The sequence below is a fragment of the Mustela nivalis genome, assembly GCF_964662115.1.
Source record: "Mustela nivalis genome assembly, chromosome: 12".
Lineage (NCBI taxonomy): Eukaryota > Metazoa > Chordata > Mammalia > Carnivora > Mustelidae > Mustela > Mustela nivalis.
The window spans coordinates 51,661,098-51,684,186 of NC_139031.1; the positions used below are offsets into that span (position 1 = coordinate 51,661,098).

General features: G+C 39.1%; 1 long non-coding RNA gene across 2 annotated transcripts in view; it reads right to left on the reverse strand.

Moving 5' to 3' along the window:
* Nucleotides 1-23,089, reverse strand: part of LOC309844859 — a 123,515-nt gene that overhangs the window by 58,581 nt on the left and 41,845 nt on the right. The window contains exons 2-3 of one of the 2 annotated variants that reach the window (XR_014300936.1): nt 22,051-22,123; nt 19,972-20,059 (exon numbers count right to left, since the gene is read on the reverse strand). This is a non-coding gene — a long non-coding RNA (uncharacterized lncRNA). Of the gene's footprint in view, nt 1-19,971; nt 20,060-22,050; nt 22,124-23,089 lie in introns of those variants that run through there. The other variant, XR_014300935.1, reaches the window with a different exon arrangement.

Genomic DNA, 23,089 nt, shown 5'->3' on the forward strand with positions numbered 1-23,089 from the left:
TCATAGTGAGGAACACCCTATTTAAAATTGAAAACCCCCATTCCTCGCATATTCCAGCTTAAACCATTGTCCTACTGTCTTTTTTTTTTTTTTTCAAAATACCTATTATCTTCTAATCTCACTTAATTTAGTGGTTCATTTTATTATTTGTTTTCCCCACTACAATATAAGCTTTATGGGGGCAGAGATTTTTGTCTCCTTTCTTCCCCCCTCCCCATTATTTTATTTTCAGGATCTGAATAACCATTGGCACTTAGTGCTCAATAAATAGCCTGAATAAACAAATAAGTGACCATGGCCACTATTTACTGGGTAGTCGTAGTTTTTGACTTCCGAGCATGCATTTGTTAGCCCTTTCTTGACTTTGATTTTGACTTCGGATAACTCCTCATACTTTTTCAACTTTCCAGTTGCTTCCTTGAGTTCTGTTTGGGAGCTCTTCTCTTCTCATTTTCTGTGCTGTCCTTTGTCATCTAAGGTACTCCCCTGCTTTCTCTGTGTTGATGAGGTTCAGCATAACCCTCCCCACTTAATCCCACACTCCGCTGTTTATAGGTCCTCTCTACGTCGAGCTCCTCAAATAGAATATGTCCCAAACAGAAACCGCCACCTCCCCCAATACCTGCTGTGCACTAACAAGCTCCATCTTCACTGATAACATCATTAATACTCAGTCTCCTATGCTAGCAATGTGTGAATCCTCAGTTCCCATTTCTGGCGATCTGATGGGAATGCAACCTCTTCAACATCTTGGACCCCAATTTCTCCACATCCACACTGTCACTATTTTAGCCCAAACCCTTACCCGCTCACTCTGAGGCAACTGCAACCCTCTTTAAGAGAGGAAATCTCAGGGACTTTCCACACCTTCAGCTACATTCAGAGAGAGAGAGAGGATTAGGCCTTTCCAGGACAAATTACAATAACTTGTAACTTGTACAGCAGTTGGGGGACAGAAGCTGTATCATTACACGATCCTATAATCCAAAAAATCTAAACATAACCACGTGTGGGCTAGTCATGGATGGACAGAGGCACAGTCATCTCCGAGATAACCAGTAAAAATGAAAAAAGCAACCCCTGCCTTGGGGATCTGGCCACACAGCTGGGTCTCTGTGTGGTTAGTAGCTGACCTGGCATTCATAGTGAGGTCATGGTGTTCTCAGAATCTCCCAGAACTCTAAAATTTGATAGGGTCACTCTTTGATTGTGATAAAGTGACACCAAAAAAAACCACACACACACACACACAACCCCCCCAAGAAACAAAAACAAATTTCATAATCTTATCTAAGCACAGATGAAAACAAGGTCATGGTATAAACCACAAAATGCCACTTGCCCCCTTTCCCAGTTCATACAAGTGACTGCTGTTCCCGTAAGATTTACAGCTTTAGCCTCAATCTAGTCTTCCCTTATCCTAGACATGACTTAAGGTAACCAATCGCAGAATTACTTCCACTTCCAGAAAGCATCCAAATCCTGCAAAGCTCTGCTTTCTTGAGCCGCCCCCCCCCCTTCCACATCACCTAACACCAGGTCAAAACCCATAAAAAGTGCTCGCCAACACTGTCTTACTGAAATGGCTCTCAGATCCTCACAACGTGCTTTCTCCCTTCTTGCAAGGAACAACAGCCCCAGCTGGGCTAACTCTAGCTTCACTCTTGGCAGTCTCGGCTGCAGGGTGTAAACTCTGGTACTAGAATCCCACTCCATATTCGACTTATTTTACAGATGAGGAAACAAAGGCGCAGAGAGGCAGGGCTCCTTGCCCAAGCTCACAGCTAGTGAGTCACAGAACTGGGATTCAGGCTGGGGTGGCCTGCCTCTATGTGCTGTTAGCCACTTTGCTGTATTGAAATATAAATTGATGTTGAATCAGTTATATCTTTGGATGTTGGGTTGAGGAATTTACACTTTATTCTCTACAAAATGGAGGAGTCATTAAACATTTAAAAAATTTGTAACATTAAAGAAAATATTAAGAACCACATCATCTCCATCCTAATAAAACTACTTAGGTTTGTTTTTTTTTTTAATTGAACCAATCAAGCCATTTTTTTTAAGGCAATTTCAGAGGCTAATAAGATGGGTGACTCAAATTCAGGCTGTAATTCAAATGTTCGAGAACATTTGAATTATGCCATCTTGAGAAATCTAGTTCCAGAGTAAATATATCGTTAAAGAATAGATACCACTTGCTACTTTAGAATCATATGGGTTATTGAAATAAATCCTTAAGACTCCAAGGAACATACACCTTTAAAGAACGTGTTCTAAAGCTGGAAAGAGGAAGCAAAAGCTGGCTAACTTGGATGTTGGTGTGATGTTCTGGCTTTCTTCATTAGTATGAAAAATGTTTCCTGAATGTTCACTATGTTCTGAGCATTTTTCTAGGCACTGGAAATACTGGAGTAAACCAAACATACAAATTCTCTCCTTGCTTGTTTGGATTTATATTCTAATTGGTCATGAAAGGTAATAAAAACAGATATAGAAGTCTGAGAAAAGGAAAATATCAGCAAGTTCCAAGTAATATGAAGATTGTTAAATTAGGGAAAGTCAGAGTGTGTTTTGGTAGTTCCTCTAGAATGGACAATATTAGTAAAGATCCTTTCTCAGGAGGTGACCATCGAGCAGAGATCTGGATATCAAGAAAGAGCCAGCTCCGCAGATCAGAGAGAGGGCATTCTGGGCAGAGTGACCCCACAGAACAAAACTTCTAAGAACTAGGAGGACATCTTAGTTTGCTTGGGCTTCTGTAACAAACTACTACAGATTGAGTAGCTTAAATAACAAGTATTTATTTCTCATAGTTCTGGAGGAACTATGGAACTATGAAGTCCAAGACCAAGGTGCCAGTGGATCTGGTCTACCGTCCCAGGCCGTTGGTTAAGTTGTCAGTGCTGGAAGTCTAAGACATACAAAGATAGTACACAGTGAAGCCCCCTCCTCCAGGAGGATCAATATGAAGTCCTGTCTGAATTCCATGGAACTATGTGCTAGTCATAAACTATGATTTTCATCATAGTTAAAGGTATGAATACTGGATGTGTATTTTCTTTTCAATTAAAATTATTATGAATCACAGGCCAGAAAAATTCCCCTTCTCAGTCTTAAATTTTGTACTTTCTCCAGGAGATGGACATTGATACTCTTGATTTCCACTTACAAGGCTAGCAATCTCATAGGAGTTTCCGAGTCTTTCCCAGCCTTGCTGATAACAATGAGTGAACAGGAAAATGGAATTTGAAAGCAATCAACTTATTTCTGGAGCCAACAGCCCTTACGTTTGTTCTACTTAAATCTCCATGTCCACTTGACCAGAATGCACTAGCTTGATACTCCTCCATGCAAAAGATTTGGATGTTGCCACATACTCAGCAAATATACAAGAGTACCGAGTACCACTAACCATTTGTGGGAAAACTTCTATGTTTGACTTACTGATCAGTCAGAAGGGACTGACAGCAGTGCTTAAGTAATAATAGTGTACCAAATGTAAAGTTTATTTCTCTTTGCCAGGTCTCCCTGTGTCTAGTGGTGCGTTCACCACAGATAGGGTCTGGGATCTCCTTCATGAGATCCAGCTCAGTCAAGTCCAGTTACTCTAGAGAAAGTGCACAATGAATCCCTTAGTGGAGAAACATAAACAGCATAAATACCAGACTGAAACATTATTTTATCTAAGAATGCAGCTTCCTTGCAATTCACGTGGTAATATGTAGACATTTAGGCCTGATCATATAGAGACTGTGGGATGATTTTCTGAGAAGATGGGTCTTAATACTGTGGACACCCTGAAAAGAAGATCAATACCTTTGGACAAGGGTTTCTTAACCTGGTTGAATATCAGATTCCCTGAGGGGTTTTAAAATCAAACAGTTAATTTAATAAATACATTGTGGCAGGTTAAGTTATGCTCCTCAAAGACATCCACTTCCTAAACTCCAAACATGTGATTATGTTACTTTAGGGACTTCATGGATGTGATTAAATTAAGGATCTTGTGATGGGGAGGTTATCCTGGCTTACCTGATGGACCCAATGTAATCACAAGGTCCTTATCAGAGTGAGGCAGAAATGTCAGAGTCAGAAGAGGAGAGGAGATTAAGGCAGAAGTCCCAGTGATATGGGGTCATGAGCTAAGGAATGTGGATAGCTTCTAGAAGCTAGAAAAGGCAAGCAAATGGACTCCTCCTCGGACTTCCATAAAGAATATAGTCCTACCTACTCATTTAGACTTCTGACCTCTGAAATTTTGAGAAAATAAATTTGTTTTGCTTTATGTCATTAAATCTTTGATTTATTACAGAAGCACTAGAGAACTGATATACTCTTATTAGATTCCATCTCACAAATCATAAAAGTAACAGGTGTGTGTCACCACAGTGATATAAAGAAAAAAGGGAGGAAAAATACCCATCTTCTCCATTCCATATCTCCCCATACCTCATTTCTTGCTCTTTAGTTAACTAGTTTTTAATTTACAGCAGTTCAATATTAAGTATCAAGGCCTTTTTATTAGCTTACATTACCCTACTGCCATGTTCTTTCCCTGAAAATGGCGGATTGCACACATGGCCACACATCACTTCCCTCTCTCTATTCCAGCCTGTTTGAAAAGTGATTTGTAGCAATTCCCATCAAGAGGTGGATTTAATTTCTGTACTAACTCTGGGCTTGGCCAGGTGACTTGGTTTGGCCAATGGGACAGCAGTAGGCAGAGCTCAAGCAGGAGGTGCTGGGAACTCTGCTATTATGTGAACTAGGCCAAGTCAAGCCAAGCCAACCCACCTGGGAAGAAATTCCCACCCAATTGAACTAGGCCAAGCCAAGCCAAGCCAACCCACCTGGGAAGAAATTCCCACCCAATTCACAAAGTCATGGCAAATAATAAGTATGGGTTGAAGCCACTAAGTTTCCAGATAATTTATTATAAAATAAAAAGTAACTGACCAATTAACTAAAGCTGTTAACACCTTTTCAGGTGCCAAAGGATTTTGATTTTTCCCTCTGGGTTTGAATTTCCAAATGGAATGATACACAGATAAAATCTACATCAAGCTGAGGCACCCTATGGTTCAGTGTCAATAAGTAGTTGCATTCAAAGATACAATGGAAAAACAAACAAGCAAATAAGTAGGTAGGTAAAATGAAAAGCCACTAAAATATCTTCTGAAGGTTCCTGGGCAAATGCCAAAGGGGAATTACATTTATAATGCATTGCAAAACTTCTTAAAGTCTTTTGTGCCAGGTTGTTGTTGTTGTTGTTTTAATCTTTTAAAAAGATTTATTTATTTTGAGAGAGAGAGAGAGCACAAGCAGTGGGAAGAGGAAGAGGCAGAGGGAGAAGCAGGCTCCTCGCTGAGCAGGGAGAACGATTTGGGGCTCAATCCCAGGATCATGGGATCATGACCTGAGTGGAAGGCAGACACTTTGACTGAGCCACCCAGGTCCCAACCCAGGTTTTTTCTCTTCTTAATATCTTTTGCATGTGCCAGCTGCCTCCAAATCCAAAAGCTCCCTCTTCTCTCTTCTAAAGTCTCCAAAATCTTTCTCACACCACGTGCAGCCCCTCACTGCTCCAGTCTACTTCTTTTGCCCCTTCTTTCTAGAATAACTCCCTGTCTTTTCCAATGTAAATTAGCAAACACTCATCTGTTTTTGAACCTGTCTATTAGCCTTATGCCAACGTCATATGACAACTGACATCAGGAATGAAGTTGGAAAGATGGAATCATCTGTACCAGTGTGTGTGTGTGTGGGGGGGGGGTGCTATGGAGTATCTGTGACTATTTCTGACTCTGTCTCGTAAGAACCTGTGGTAAATAAACACTGGTAAAATTCATAGCTCGGTTTGAATGAAGTGGCTAAGGAGATTATGGCAAATTAATTGAAAAGCTTTCCAGAAAAAAAGAAAAAAAAAGAAAAACCACAATAATATACAGTAAAAACTTCAGAGGATTTCAGCTGAACCTGGACATTGTTGGCAATTGTAGGTGATGAGTTAAAATAAGCCATAAATCTTGATTCTGATAGACAAACATGTTTATTATTATCAAACATGTTTCATTAAAAATTTAAGGAACATACTAGAAGAACAGAGTAACAGACACAATTACTAAGCCATTCAAGTAGGAAGACATCTAAGATCATTCAATCGGTCCAGTTCAAGAAAAGAACTATTTCAATTAAAATAATGTTAGTCTTAGAAATCAATTTGGGATGAACTGGTATCTTCTTATTGTTTAGGCTTTCATGCAGGCAAATCTTTCACTATTTCCAAAAAAAGTTATAGTTCCTTTCTTATAATTGCTGCACAGTTTCTTTTGCATTCTAGGTATGTTGCTATACATTGCCATAAATAAGAAGATAATCTTAGCTTTTGATATTTTTGACCTTTGTATATTTATTTAAAATAGCAATTAAGTTTTCATATTTCAATATCACTTTAGTAAAATTCTTAATTATTCTAAGAGATTTTCACTGGCTTTCAAGGATATAATCTTATTGATTAAAAATAACCTTTCTTCAGATGCCTGGGTGACTCAGTCGGTTAAGTGTCTGCCTTCAGCTCAGGTCATGATCTCAGGGTCCTGGGATCGAGCCCCACATCAGGCTCCTTGCTCAGCGAGGAGCCTGCTTTTCCCTCTGCCCCCATCCTGCTTGTACTCTATCACTCCCCCTCTTTCTTTCTCTCAAATAAATAAATAATCTTTAAAAACATAATCTTTCTTCTTCCACTAGTTATGCCTTTTTTTTTTTTTTTTTTTATTTTAAGCAAGCTCTCTGCGGAGCAGAGAGCCTGATCTGGGCCTCGATCCCAGGACCCTGGGATCATGACCTGAGCCAAAGACAGAGGCTTAACCCACTGAACCACCCAGGTACCCCTTATTTTTATTTCTTATGAATTGGCCACAATACTCAGAAGGATGGTATATAATATTTGAGATAGGACATTCTTTTCTTTTCTTTAAAATTTTAATGGAAATGCCTTTGGTGTTTCACCGTCAAACATGATGTTGGTTTTTGGCTAATGAGAGAAACTACTTATTCAAGTTGAGGAATTATGGGGCTTTTTTGGCCAAAGCTTAATAGAATTTTTAAAAAATTAATATTAAAAATTAATGAATACTGAATGTCGAATTTACAACTATTTAAAGCAACTAAAATAGATTGAAATATATTTTACTATAACTTCAGTGTGTCTAATTAAGATTAAAGTCTTTCATAAGTAATATACAACAGGCAGGAAATCTCTCCACAACATGTAGGAAATTTATAATAAACAGCAGTGTGAAAGTACAACAGGAACGTCATGTTCCTGCTTTTTTTCTCTTCAGTTAAGCCTAATAACTCAAGTGCATGCTTTCTAATATTATGCTTATTCAATTATTTTTGAGTTTCTGTCACAAATATTTTTCCCCTGTAGGTTACAATACATCAAATTTGATTAATGCAGAAAGCTCTGACAGATATTTTAGTGAGTTAATTTGTACCTCTTAATGTTGAAATTTATATAGTTAGTTGACATCCTGGCTAAGGCAATAAAACACTGAGAAATAAAAACACGGGCTCATATGCTTTTTGTACCCACAACATAAAATTCCACATGTGTGAATTTTGTTCATATGTTGTGGTCTTACTGGAATTAACAAATTATTGTAATATGGATTTCTCTAAGTTAAAAAGTAGCAATCTTGGGGCGCCTGGGAGGCTCAGTGGGTTAAAGCCTCTGCATTCGGCTCAGGTCATGATCCCAGCGTCCTGGGATCGAGCCCCACATCGGGCTCTCTGCTCAGTGGGGAGCCTGCTTCCTCCTCTCTCTCTGCCTGCCTCTCTGCCTACTTGTGATCTCTGTCTGTCAAATAAATAAATAAAATCTTTAAAAAAAAAAAAAAAGTAGCAATCTAAAGCCCTAGTTTTGTTTGCTTAGCTTTTTCGGCTTCACCTTTAGAAAAGATCCTTAAACTGAATCTCCGTTTCAGTGCCTCTATTTGAAGATATGCCTACTGTCAGTTTTGCAGAAAATGTGTAGATTCTCTTTATTCTTTAATTCATCGATTGACAGCACTTATCACACACCTACTATGTGCTCTTCGTGCTTGAGATGATTCATGAATAAAACAAAGATTCCCCACCCTAGAGAAGTATATATGCCCACAGATAATAAACAGGAAATAGTACATGTGAATTATGTGCTGTTAGAATCGATATGGTAAGTGGTAAGGGGCTGGGGCAGGGAGGAAGTGCAGAGCACAGTATAAGAGAGTCCTTGCTATAGCCGTCACTGGGGTAGGGACTGAGGAAAGACTTGACCATGGCAGGGAGTTAACCAAGTAGATGTTTAGGGGGAAAAGAGTTCCAGAAAGAGGGAAGAGCTAAAGCCGATATCCTAAGGCAAAATTATGTGGTTTGTTCAAGAAACAGCAAAAAGACCACTGTGGCTGAGACAGAGTGAGCGAAGGGAAGAATGGAAAAATCTAGAAAGGGTGACTCAGAATCACTCTAAGGATTTTGGCTTACATGGGGGCCATTTGAGGACTTTAGGCAGAAACATGACATCACACAACTTAGATTTATCAGAGGTTCTGGATGCAGAGCTGGGAATAGCCTACAGAGGGGCAATGGTAGATACTGGGAGATTTCTCAGAAGTTATTTCAGTATCTTGAAAATCAAGACTAGGAAGGCTGCAGATGGAGCAGATTCATGCAGAGGAGTGGAAATCAGGAGTCAAGTTTTGGGCTTGTTGAGCTCCAAATTTCTTTCAGACATTAAAGTAGAGATGCTGAGTAAAGGGTTAGATATACAAGTTATCTAGAGCCAGACTTGTAAACCTGTAGCCATCAGTATTTAGAAGAGATTTAAAACCTTGTTTCAAATCTTAATGCTGTATCCTGGACAATGCACAGAAAAACATTCACTTAACATGACGCAAAAAATGTGGCACAAAGGTAAAAGTACAAAAATGCCTAAGCTAGAGGTACCTGGGTGGTTCAGTCATTAAGCATCTGTCTCCAGCTCAGGTCATGATCTCAGGGTCCTGGGATTGAGCCCTGCTTCGGGCTCCCTGCTCAGCAAGGAGTCTTCTTCTCCCTCTCCCTTTGCCCCACCCCTCTGCTCATGCTTGCTGTCTGTCTGTCTCTCTGTCTCTATCTCAAATAAATATTTACAATCTTTTAAAAAATGCCTTAGCTTGGGGCACCTGGGTGGCTCAGTGGGTTAAAGCCTCTGCCTTCGGCTCAGGTCATGATCCCAGGGTCCTGGGATCAAGCCTCACATTGGGGCTTCCCCTTCTCTATATCTGCCTCTATCTCTATCGCTATCTCTGCCTACCTCTCTGTCTGCTTGTGATCTCTGTCAAATAAATAAATAAAAATCTTCAAAAAAAAATGCCTTAGCTAAATAGATGCAGAATTCTTCTCTGGCAGGGACAGAGAACAAACTTACAGGGCTCTATTGTGTGTGTGGTACATATATTAACTTAGAGTCCAACATTAAAGCAAATATAGTCAAACTTCATAATACAAATTCACCAAAATAAAACTTTACCCACAATCCTACCCAAAAGTCTCAGTTGTCTCCAGATTTTATGCTGTCTTCCAGATCTAATCCATTTATTTATTTTAATAAGAAGTTACAATTTTAAACCAGTGTTTTCAGGTAACACTATATAACATTTTCTATATTATCTTTCAATTTCCTAACTGTCACTTGGATAGCTGCATATTCTATTGAGTTGATGGACTATCATTTCCTTTCTCCAAGCAATATACAAACTTGGCTCAAAATGTTCTTACAATTGTGCAAAAATAACAAACCAGGCTTACGAGGAAAAGACAGAAAGGAAATATGTCAAAGGTATTAGTTCCCCTTGCTGTCACAGCCCAGATGCGACATCCTCCAGGAACTTTTCCTTGAAACTTTACCTGGGTTGAGTACCCTTCCTCTATATGTCCAGCACCTCACACTTCCTGTCACACTATAGTGGTGGCCTGTGGGATTGCGTACCTTACTCTGCCAGCTCTGTGGGTGACATGACTACTGTGAGCTTGCTCACCATTGTCTACCTGCTGCTCAATGAACACAATCACATACATGGATCAAAGCAGAAACATTTGATGCTATGCTATGAATGGACAGTAGAACATCAACATGTCAAAATTCCATGTCCCTGTTTCCCAAATGTCCTTTAACATACACGTTATAGTATTTAAAACGGTTCTTGTGTGAGTACGAACATGCGAAAGACAAGAGTCAGAAGAACAGAAAATCTTGAAAAGAAACTTTTTCCCCCCCTTTCTAAAACACAAACTATAGCAGGGAAGCACCTGCTGTCTGCTCTGCTGGGACCTTTCTTCTAGGTCCTCTTGTGGAGGGATAGGATACAGCCATGTTACTGGTTCTTATGAAAGAGATGGAAGAAGTAACATCACTTCCTAAATAGAGAAGTGCTGGTTTGACTCCCTGCAGAGTCTGCTTCCCTTCAGAAAATGTCCAGAATGTTCCAGAGAGAGGCTTATCTGTCAGCCAGGTCCCAGCGTGAGAAGAGCATGAAGCAAACTTCCCAGTCCATTGGAAATGGACGTGTTCTATGAGTAAGCAATTAACCTTTGTAATGTGAAGTCATTGAGATTTGAGGGTTGTCTGCCATTGAATTATAGCTTAGCTTATCCTGATTGATACTCTGTGAGACAAACTTTGCTTCATTCTGCCACAAAGAGAGACAGCCATTGAGCTCTAGAAACTTGAAATCTAAGCACAGGAAAATTAGATCTCTAAAAACAGAATAAAATGTAAATGCTCAAAGATGACAAGAGGAAGCACTTCCACAGAGCCACTGTGCGACCCAGGTGGAAAACCATATAGCCCTCTCTCCTGTGGCTTTCACTCAGAGGGGGTTAGACCAACAGTTTTGCTTAACAGATTAGTAACTGGACACAGTTCTTGAATGTAACACTGGGGCCTTCTAGACACTTCCTATTTAAGTCCAGAAGTTGTAGTATTGACAAAAAAGGATGTGGCCCATGGGATTACTTCAGCATTTTTTTTCCAGCCCTAAATGCCATAGCTAGATTGATACTTATCACTTTCTGAAGTACAGGCAGTAAAAATAAGAGTTGTAAATGTCAGTTGTGATGTGTGTTTTCTTACCTCTGATGATTCCCAGTGGAGGAAACCAGTAGACTCTTAATATGGAAGTTCCTTGCCTTACCCAAGGCCCTTCGAGGACCTGCATTAATTGGCAGCTTTCAGGGACTCTTTAGAGGAATGCAGCTCCAAGATCACTACAAAGTACCAAGCTTAGTGTTGAGAAAAACAAGATCTGAGCATCGGCTTTGTCATGCTGAGTTAGGATACCATGGAGCCAACTTTGAGAATTTTGGTGAATTTCTTAACTTGGACCTCAACCACCTCACTGATAAAATGCCAGATTATAAGGATTGTTGTGAGAAGTGCATGAGATAAGGCCTACGAGAACTCAGAGCTATCTAGGCTCAAAGGGATTAACATCTTCACTCCTAAGCTTCATTCTATTGATCCTGTCCCTGACTGAGACTGGCAGCTATCAGACAGCATTCGGACAGAGCTCAAACTCAACTCATTTTTTAAAAATCCCGAAGGCTGATTACCAAGCAAGGGCCATTTTGGGTGTTGGCTCAGGGAGTTCTCCCATGAATAAATGGGAACAGTCCATCACATAATCAGCCATTGGTATTCATGGCCAAGCCTCAGGCCACGAACTCTGGCAATACCTGTCACTGTGCAGTTTGGGCAAATTCTCATTGGCACCTTTGGTCTTTAAGAGGCATTGGCCCACAGCCTTCCTGGTCTTAGAGCTTGGCGCCTGCGGATAATGATGCGCCCTACTCACAACAGAGCATTTCTGCAGCACAGATGCTCGTAGGCATGATGCTCATGTTTTAGCTGAAACTTCTGGCCCTGCCTGACGACAGCATGCATAGGAAATCATCAGTCAACTCTCATCAGGTTCTGACATTCACTGAGCCAGGCCAGCTAACAACGGTGGAGCCTTACATTTGAAGCAGAAATTGTTTCTAAAAACCGGATTTGGGATTAGCATTAGTAGGTGATGGCAGGTGGGTCTTTAGCATGTACTTCAAATCTTTGTAACTGAGTATTTACAGATACTCGGAGAGATTATCTAAGAAGAGGAATGATGGGAAAGAGACTTAGAGTTTACTTTGCCTTCCTTCATAACTCTCGTCCCGAGGCTTTACTGAATCCAGTGTGGGGGGGGAGGGGATCTCTCCAAGAAATTTTTGTTGGGTCTTTTACATTTGCTTCACCTAAAAATTCCTATTCAAATATATTCTAGAAGAGAATTAATTTCAGGTTTCCTTTATATGTGTGGAGCAAGATAAGGAGAACATAATTTGGAATTCTCAGTCCTTACATACAAAAGTCTAGCATGTATTTATTTTTTTATTTAGAAATCTACCATTTAAAAGAGAGTTTGCTTTTTATGTAGGATAGACTATTTTCTCTCCTTTTGACTTTGAGGTCCCCAGTCAGTTAAGGGGGCATGTCCTTCCTACATTTATTGAAAGCTTACTATTTGGCAGGCACTTTGCCTATGCCATCATATTCAAGACTCCCTGATAGCTCCGTGAGGTAGGTATTTATCCTCGTTTTACTAAGAAAAAAATAGCCCAGGGAGATTAACGCCTGGGGTCACTCAGTTGGTGAAGCACATACACCATATGCTAAGTGTTCGTCTCTGTGATGGTAAAGATCATTATTCCTTATAAACACAGCGTTTTTGATCCCCTTTATCTATCTACTTCTCCCTTCCCTCACCCTAGGTGAATTTTATGATCAGAAAAAAAAATTGGTTTCCATTTTGATAAAAATACAAACAAACAAACAAAACAGGACGTCTGGGTGGCTCATTCAGCTAAGCGTCTGCCTTTGGCTCAGGGCATGATCTCAGGGTTCTAGGATTGAGTCCTGCATGGATTTCATTACTCAGCAGGAACCCTGCTTCCCCATCTGCCTGCCGCTCCCCACTGCTTGTGCTCTCTCTCTCCTCTCTTTCTCTCTCTCTCTGACAAATGAATAAAATTAAAAAAAAAAAAAATCAACAGACCTCTGAGAAAAAAAAGATAACCCACAATTCTAGTTTCTTCCTTGGTTTTAGACTTGGAAGGCAAGTTACTGAAGACACAGATGACAGAATATAAGTGACTATTCTGTTATCTTATCCAAGTCATTTAACCTGGGCCTTATTTCCTTGCAGGATTATTATAGAAAACCAAATAAGCGGGTATCTGAAAGCACCTGAGCTCTCATCAGGGGCTATTACTCACTGTCTCTTTTGCAGGCTTTAGAAGGAACATTTTGTTTCCAGAGCTTAGAACTGACAACCAGAGTTTTACAACTAATACTAACAACAACAACAACAACAAAATCCTGTCCAAACCTCAATGGCACTTCATTACATTAAACAAACTGCATGGGCAAGAATCTCAGTATTTTTAAAATCCTCTTCTAAATATTATCTCCATCTATTGAGATGATTAGAGGACAATGAACGCCCACACCCATGGCGTCTGCATGAAGAAATGAATCATGGATTCTCCAACCCCCACTCATTTGTTCCAAAATTTCTTCTGTATCATTTGTACAATATATATTATTCAGCACACTGTTCCATTAAAACCACAGTAGACTCATTTGGAATAGGAATATAGACAGAAGCAAGAAAATAGTCTCATTCTCTTTCTCTCTAAGAGCTTGTCCCAAAGTTTCTATTGATTATAAAATATTAACGTCCCAAGACATCTCAAATAAAAATAAATCTGACTTTATAACCAAACATAAATATCGCAATGGAAAAATTGAGTGTGAAGCTGTACAGATGGGCAAAAGTTAGAGCTGTGAGTCCTTGGGTGATTTTAAACTCAAAATGATCAAAGCCTTAGGTTTCTCACTCTTGGGTCAGGACTTTTATTTTGTTCCACTCCTAGATGCAAAAAATAATACAATTTAGATAGATATTTTATTTAAAATTCAACTATAGCAATAAATTTCTCTTTCAAATCTGTTAGACTAAAAGCTGACTGCCCTCTGGTGGGCTGTTACTAAAATATTTAGCACCTCTTCAACGGAATTGCTTTATAAAATACAGCACGGCACCACAAGACTATTTTACATTCAATTCATGTAAATTACAAAATTACTTGGGAAAAGGACAGAACTTTAAAAAGTGAAATACTCTTTATTAATGAAAAAGCAAACCATAACTTGCATTTAGCTCCTTTCTGACTTCTAAACTTCTTTTTCCTTTAGGTGTAAATTTATTTTCATTTCAAGCTACAATTAAAGTGGTAGAGGCCAAGCAAACAATTTTTGGAATTTCATTTTCATTTCTGATGTAGCTGCATTTCTGAGAAGGATATTTTTTTTCAGTTGTTAAAGAATGGAAAAAAAATCAAGTGTTCACCACATGTGGGTTCTATTTCCTGTCGCTGCTTAAGTGTAATTTTGCTGTTTGAAAGAAAGAAGAAATAGAAGTAAGATAATTATATTCTTGGCCAAAAAAAAAAAAAAAAAAAAAAAAAGGAAAATTGGTTCAGAAAGAAAAAAAAAAGCTAAAAAAAAATACGATGTCAAAGTGTAAGAGCTAGGATGGTTATAAATAGAAAAGCATATTTAGGGAGTATTGATAGGACATTTGGGCATTAAAAAAACAAACTCTAATGCTTTCAATCTTGTAATACAACAGGATCTCATTCTCCTCTGTTTGCAGTTCCCCCCTAACACACCAGCTCCAGTGAGCTGACATGTCAGGCATGCCAACTAACTGAATTTTTTAGTCTTCATGTAGCTATTTGGATTGTTTGTATTAACAACCTCTGAGGCATCACTGGCCTCATTTTGTCTGACCATTAGCAGCAGCTTAGAATTCCAACTCACATTTGAAATTATTTCTTCAGTACATATCTCATACAAACAAATCATATGGAGAGTATTTGAATTAACAAAGTTGTTTCAAATAGATAAAGATATCTATTTCAAACCGCTAAAAGTCAAGAATCAGCAAACTAGTTAAAAAAAAAAACTCAGAATTTTTCCAAGGAAAATGAAAAAGAGTACTGAGCAATTAATCTGGTCAATTGCATCAATATCTATAACATAGCTGGAAAATTGAATTTAACATTCTCCCCTCCCTTTCTTGGTAACACTGTTTCTTGGCAATGGCATAAAGATTAGTTTATTAACTCTCAATTTCACTTCACATTTGCAAATGGAATCTTAAAAAAAGAAAGAAAACTCTCCCTTTGTAATAACGGAATTGAAGATTGCAATCAAAATACTGCATGAGGTTAATATTGTGGTTGCAAATACCCAGGTTTAAGAGCAGCCAGAGAATTTAAATACATTCAGATTCCCAAAATTCAACCTCTCAGGCAGAATATATTTGAAACATGCAACAGAAACTAGAGTACATTTCTCCAAAACAGTCAAGACTATCACACAATTTAAAATGTTACCTGCAAGTATTTTGGTGCATGTTATAGTACTTTTCAGGTTTGCTTTTAAACTGATTAACATATGAAATGGTCTTAAAATGTAAAGATGCCACCTCGTTGAGATTTTCTACCCAACCGCCCTCCCCAATCCAATACATAGAAAATGGAAATACAGAAGTGGTGAATGCCCATTAGTGAATTACTGCTTTAAAATTATAATAAAATTTACTGTTTTATAAGAGCTTGGTTTAAAAGCAGTAACAGCAAACCAGGCTATCCATTTTTTTCTTCCCCCTGCAGAGACAGCACTGGAACTAAAGGCTGCTTCTCAGTGGTTTTGCTTTCTGTCCCCCTCCCCTTCCTCACCCACCACCCCACCCCACCCCACCCCTTCAGCCTGAGGGAATTAGAAATCTTCCTGTTCAGTTGACTTGTTGGTACAGTTTTTCATTTTAAAATTATTTAAATGATAGATTCTTGGCGTTGAGATCATTGCTCATGCCAAGTTTTCAATTCGGTTTCAATAACATGTGAATGGAATACACCCGTGTGTAGGTGAATCTATGTCTACACAGAGTGAAAAAAAAAAAAGTCTTACCTAGGCTAGCAACTCCAGGTACATAGAAACTGAATATTTAATGTGTCTATGTGTAAATATATATAATCCTACAACTGCCTCTGAACTTGCAATCGTCTACACTCTATCAATGCCCATTAAATCAATATTTTTATAGTTTAAAACGTGACTTTTACATCACAGATGTGTACCGGCTAATTGCAGCTTTGCGACTTCTGATCGGAAAACTGGTTGCAGCCTCCGCTGCACATTCCTTTTTCCATCAACAGAGGGCACTCTGTCGTTTGCCAAGGAGCTCAGCTATGCGAGGGGCTCAGGGCTGGGAGTGCAGCATCTGACAGATGAGGTTTGCACAGAGTTTGTTCCAATAACAGGCAGAAGCTCTTGCAACTGGTCAGTGTATAATTTATTGGAAATGCTACTGATCACTGAAACAACATACCTGAATGAAAGAGAACCCCGTGATTTACAAAAGTCGGATGCAAGTGACTTTTAAGTCACTGGTGTGTTATTATCTGAGTATCACCCAAATGGTTAGTATTAGAAATCATCATATGCATAAAACCCAGATGCAAGCTCAAATACGAGCTCACCTTGTAAAGAGAGTGACAGCTTTATTTATACTGCCTGCCCTCGCCCGTGTGCGGGAGTGTCTTTAGCGTGGTGGTTTCAGTACAACTTAAATATATTATAGCTGTTTTATATTTGATCTAAGAAAAATGAAATAATTCCTCATATGGTAATCCATCTGGGTCATAATTGACACATTAGAGCGGGTCTAGCTTTTTTTCTCTGCCACAGGTTATAGAGAAAATTTCAGGTGCCGGTGCTATTAATTTTTCACCAGTCAAAGGCACTAAATTTAAACTGAAAACTTGAAAGAATGAAAAAAGATGCACTTCAAGAAAATTAGATTTTCTCGGGCTATTTGTCCAAGATCTACATTTACTGATATGTAATTTATTAGATGCTTCAACGCAACGAAGTAATCATAACCAGGTGGTACAAGGACTGCATTTTACTCTCTGTGGCAGAAAAGTTTTACAGATGTTTTAGAGCCACTATGAAAGCAGCAGTGAGAAATCCTAATAGACACCAAAATCAACATATTTGACAGAAGTGTGTGCATTATCACGGCCCATTATTTTAAATGAGAGTATTCTATCTCAACAACTGGAATGATACCACAAATAATAGAATAAATGGGAAGGTAAAAGTCAAACAGCATGACAGAAACTGCTTAGACTGAGAATAAAAAGAGCTTTTTAGGATACAGATGTGTTCTAAAAATCCTCGTATAAGAAAACATGCTCCATTATCACGGAAGGAAAGAAATACAGGCTTTCTTATGCCAAATGTATGTTTATGTAATATTAAGGAAGATGAAGCAAATATTTAACAGCTAGGATACTGCCTACAGCTAACAATAATTCCTTTATCATTTACCCGACCAGAAGATAAGTGCCGTTTTCCTTCTTCAGCAAATATATTTGCCAGCAGCTGTTTCAACATTTATAAAGACCATTTCCACTGATTGCCAAATAACCATAAATTCATTTATGCATATTTTTGCGTTGGAGGCATAAAAATAATTACATGTCTGATTAAATCCACTTATGCCTTCATGTCTTACTAAATCTATAATAGATATGAATTGTTACAACGTATTACATCAAAGTGCATAAATAATGCAACGCAGATGTAGAGTCCAGCTCTCCTACAACAGAACGTGGGGCAATAATTTACACAAACACAGTTGGGGTACCTTATTAAGAATAATTTATTTTAGAAATTGTTATGGAATGTCTGGCACATAAAAGTAGGACTTGAACTACAAAACTGAAGAAACTGTCCGTGTTTATGATGGCTTCACTACACTGAAATACATATTAAATAATTACGGTGGTAAGCTTATCGTTAGAAGAGAATCATTAAGCAGAAACTCCGCTTCTTAATATGCAAACGGCGGGAAATCACATAGATACTTGCGATTTTGCTGTATTCCTGAGGTCTATTAGTTGCTCCTCCCACCAATCTCCTGCCCACCCCTACCCCCACCCCATCACTCCATCCTCCCCCACCCACCTCCTCTGCCACTTGGAACCAAGGTAATTTAAATGATTACAGTATTTGGAGCAAGGCTCTAAGGGACTGTTCAAAGTTAAGAATTGCAACGCTTAGAAACAACAGTTTGGTTCCACTCTTAACTCCCTGCAATAGAGCTGGAATTTTGCTTGCTTTTGATGGAGACTCAGCTTATAATAACTTTAATCACATAATATTTAACCATATTTGTTATACCAAAACACTTGGTAACACTTCATTTTGAGTGTCCCAGCATTATTAATTCATTTGGTATTCAATGTAATAACACAGATCATAATGAACTCATTTGGTATTCATGTGGATGTCTTAAGGACTTCCATAGGAATTCTATTGCATTTCAGCATTAATTAAACACACTCCCTAATTTCCTCAGGAAAACAGGAATATATTGTATTTCTGAAGTACTATGTCTTTCAAAAGCACATACACAGGACTGTTTATTAAGTCATACAAAGAATTATCTGTGCACGCCTTTATGAACATAACATTTTATATGAAGAACAGCTAACACACCAAAATCAGTGTCTAGATTTTTGTGGATCATGATATATTTTCTTAATATCGCCATTTCATGAATGCACAGAGAAGTAGTATTTACAATCACATTTCTTTGCAAAGGAGAAAGCAACCCTACATTAATTTCCAGAATCTTAAAGATGGATAAGGTCTTTCTCTAAAGACAAATACACAAATAACAAATGCCCAGAGAATGAAAGCCATCTGAGCAGACGGACCTTCCCGGCCGCACCCCCCCCCCCACCCCTTCATTTCCCAAATCCCAGTGATGCCCATGGCTCATGGACTTATATCTGCTATTGTGTATGCCACTTGTGTGATGTCATTTATTCAGCGAGGAAAAAATACCAGCCCTCATCAGCATCCTGAGATGGCAAACAAAGTGTCTTATCAAAGAATAGTACGAAACCGTTTTAAAGTGAGATCTCCTCCAACGTATTAACCTTCTATCACATCAACTTTTCTAAAGTTATACAGGCTCTTAATGTGTTCCTAAGAGAAGCTGATCCCCAACCCCGTTTCTACCCCAGAGACCAATCGTGTTTCTCAGCCTCATCTGACCTTTTATATTAAAGAAAAATAACACCAGATTTGAGAGAATGTGAGATCCTGTCAAGAGTTTCAGCTTGAAACACCAGGGGGTTCCTATGTTAATAGGAGGGGGGTTTTGTTTGTTTATTTGATTTTGGTTTGTTTTTTGGTTTGCCACTTCTCTGGAAACTGAAATCAGGTAGCGGCGTTAGGAAGTAAACCCTTATGGGGAGCCACATTTTCCCCCCACTTGACTGCACGGTTTCCAGGTGGGTGGGAAGGGTGGTAGGGAGAATTATTTAAATCCTAAAGCATCTTAATGTGCCTTAAAATGGAAATCTCTAAATACCACTTGAACCTCGGCAACATTTGTTCGTTATTTCTCCGTTAGGACAGGCGTAGACAAACGTGGCTTAAAGTATGACATCTTTACCAGGGAAATACTTTCTCTCAATGCTGTGATGGACATGTCACAGTTCTAACACTTCTATAAGAATTACAATTTTAAAAATATTTTAAAATAACACTAGTATCGCACTGTTCCAGAACAGAAAAGGAAAAGGAGGACCCTGCAGTTAATGAAGACATCTATTTTTCCGGTACATTTAGATATAATGCCGTTATTTTCAATGAAACCCCATGCAGTGAGAAGAGAGAATCCACTTCTCAATTCTAATGCAGTAGAGGAGACAGATCTGGTTTTCTTCTCTCATGGTTTGTAACTCCTGTTACATTTAATAGGAACTGTACATCAAGGCGTGGGGGAGAGACCGCCATTCCTGTTCCACAGCCTGGAGAATTACGGGCCATTCAGCATCTCCCTGACACCTGGATACAATGGGACAGGTTAAAAATGTTGCCTCCTATGGATTCTCGGCTTTTGTTCCTTTCAGCATTCAAGGCAGACCCTCCACAAAAAGTACTTCAAAGGGATGCATTTATTTTTGTGTGTGTTTGTTTGTTTTCAGCTCTGCAGTTCTCTCCCTGAGAACAGTTCGTATTAATCTTTGCACTGAAATATTTTTAGTATGCCAAGGCCACTTACCTTGATGTCGCCTGTTTAATAGTGGCAGACTCTGTTTTGCCACTGGTGGCAAACAGTTTAACTAGAAACACAAAATTGCTGTCTGCTTAACCTCGCCCCCCCTGCACCACAACCCTGCAAGTGTCTCCTCCTTGTCTAAGAATAAGAAACTACCACTATAAAAATCTCTTCCTTTGAGCTGTCTCTAATGAAACTTCCTGATTCCACTTGTTTCCCTGAGCTTTCTCGGCAACAATTTATTCTTTCTTTCTAAACAGACCTTTAGGTATGTGAGGCTGTTTGTAAATTATATGGTACCGGCAATATCATGAAATATCATGACTACAGTTTATAGGCAGATGAAGGGGGATGAGTTGTAACAAGAACAAATTACACAAAATACATTGGGGAGGAATGGGAGAGCATGGAGCCAGCAAAATTATTAAACTTTAAGAGGGGTACTTAATGAGGACACTAAATTAAGTGACCTCTCGAATGGACAGATATAGCCAATGAGATTCTCAGGAAATTATCTTCCATTATCTTACAAAGAAAGGAGGGGACACAGTACTGCAGGCCAAGATCGGAAAAATACAGGTGAACCAAATATTAGGATGTCAGGCAGTTCATTGAAAACAACTGCCCCTTTAGAATCTTCCTGAATGTACTGTATAAATTCATGTGCTGGTGAGAAGAACGTAATATATGGTTTGGGGCCAGACATTTTAGGCCTAATTTTGCTTTTTGATAAGTATGTCTGGCCAAAAGCATAAAGGTGTATATTGTCTCTGTAATTAATATAACGTTATGAAGAATATCAGGAACTGGAAAATCAGTCATGGGCTAGAGAGTCCCCGCTTCACCTGACTTAATCCTGTTGGTGAAATGGGGTGCTCATTCCAAATGACCACAGATGTGGCTGAATATAAATTAGAAAACACAGTCATATGTGTATGAATATGTGCATGTGTATGCATTTTGCTCATGGGTATCTTTTTTTTACTGAGGTAGAATTAACATGCAGTAAAATACACAAACCTTGCATGTTCAGCTCAATGAATTATTGCTTATATATACCACCTTGTGACTACTACCCAGATAAGTATCTTCATGACCCAGAAAGTTCCCTTCTGCTCCTATCCAGTCCATACTTCCCCAGAGCTAACCACTCTTGACATGTCAGCAGAGATTAGTTTAGAGTGACTGTGAACTTATAAACATACACACATATATATGAAATTACAGATACGTGCTCTCTTGTGTTTGGGATCTTCCAAACTCAAAATGATTTTTGCTTTGTCACCATCGTTGATTATTAAGGACTGAGAGGGTTGGGAAAAACAAGGTAAGTAACCATGAAAACATCCAACAGCCTCCTCTCTCCTTTCTTTCTTTCTTTATTTTTTTTATTCTCTTCTACATCACTAGAACTCAGATGTCAGGAGAGCAGGTTCTGCCATCTCTCTGGCTTGGAATTTTAGCTCCCTCACTAACACCTGTGTGAACTTGGGGACCTTAAAATCGCTAAGCCTTAGTTTTCTAATTAAAAATAATGGGATTAATAAATAATCCACATAGGTAGTTGTGAGGGCTAAGCCCACACCAAGTGCTCACTATAGTTTCTGGCCATTCAATGATAACATTAAGATCACTCTACAAAATATTCTAAGTCAAAAAAAGAAGAGCTCTTTGTTGGGCTGCTCATGAAGAGAACAGACAGAAGGATTGTGACTTCTAGGCTTAGAAAACAATGGTTCTATTAAAAAAAAAAAAAATCAGCTCCAAACTGCCTTACCTCATCCCATTAGGGCAAATAAGGTTGCTGATAGGAGTTCTTTCCCAGGTACCTCTGTGTCATCATTAGTTATCTGTAAATAAAGGAAACACCACTGATAAAAATTTATTTACGTGGATTTCTACAATTACCAATGTGTATTTGAGACAACCACCAGAAAGAACGGATAGATTTTAGAATTAGGAGGAAACTTAAAAATCATTCAGTTTGCCCTCATTTTATAGAGGAGGAAACTGGAGGAAGTCAGGTGATTTACTAAAGATCAATGAATAAGTCAAGATTTCTGCCTCATACCCTGGGCAATGGTTCTCAAAGCTCTTAAAACATTAGCCACAGGGGGCACCTGGGTGCCTCAGTGGGTTGGGGCTTCTGCCTTCAGCTCAGGTCATGGTCCCAGGGCCCTGGGATAAAGCCCCGAATTGAATCAGGCTCTCTGCTCAGCGGGGAGCCTGCTTCCCTTCCTTTGTCTCTGTCTGCCTCTCTGCCTACTTGTGATCTCTGCCTATCAGATAAATAAATAAAATCTTAAAAAAAAAAATTAGCTACAGCATCGTTAATGCTGATGGAGCTGGTTAGAAATGCCCATTTTCAGGCCACACCCAAGAGAAAAAGAAACTGGCTACCTTTCTGTCCCTTGAGAATCTGTGCTAGCAAGCCCTCCAGGTGGTTTTTACCTACTACCACTAGAACCTTGCTCTAGGGCTTTGTATTGTGTGGACTAGTGGAATCCACCTCACAGGAAAGCTGGTTAGAAATGTAGACTCACAGACCCCAGGTCTACTACATTCCACATTAATAAGATGCCCAGGTGACACGTATACCCATGAAACCTAGGAAGCCTTGATCTACATTAACAGCCAAGATCAGAACCATCTGAGCCTCAACTGTCTACCAGAATCTATGCTGCTTTCTGCCATCAGAGCCCACAGACCCTAGCGAGCCCCTTCCAGAGGATCTGCCAAAACAACTATATTAACACCCAAAATGAGTGAGTTCCTCCTGTGTGTCAGATCCTGTGCTAAGCAACCTTTGTGGAGAC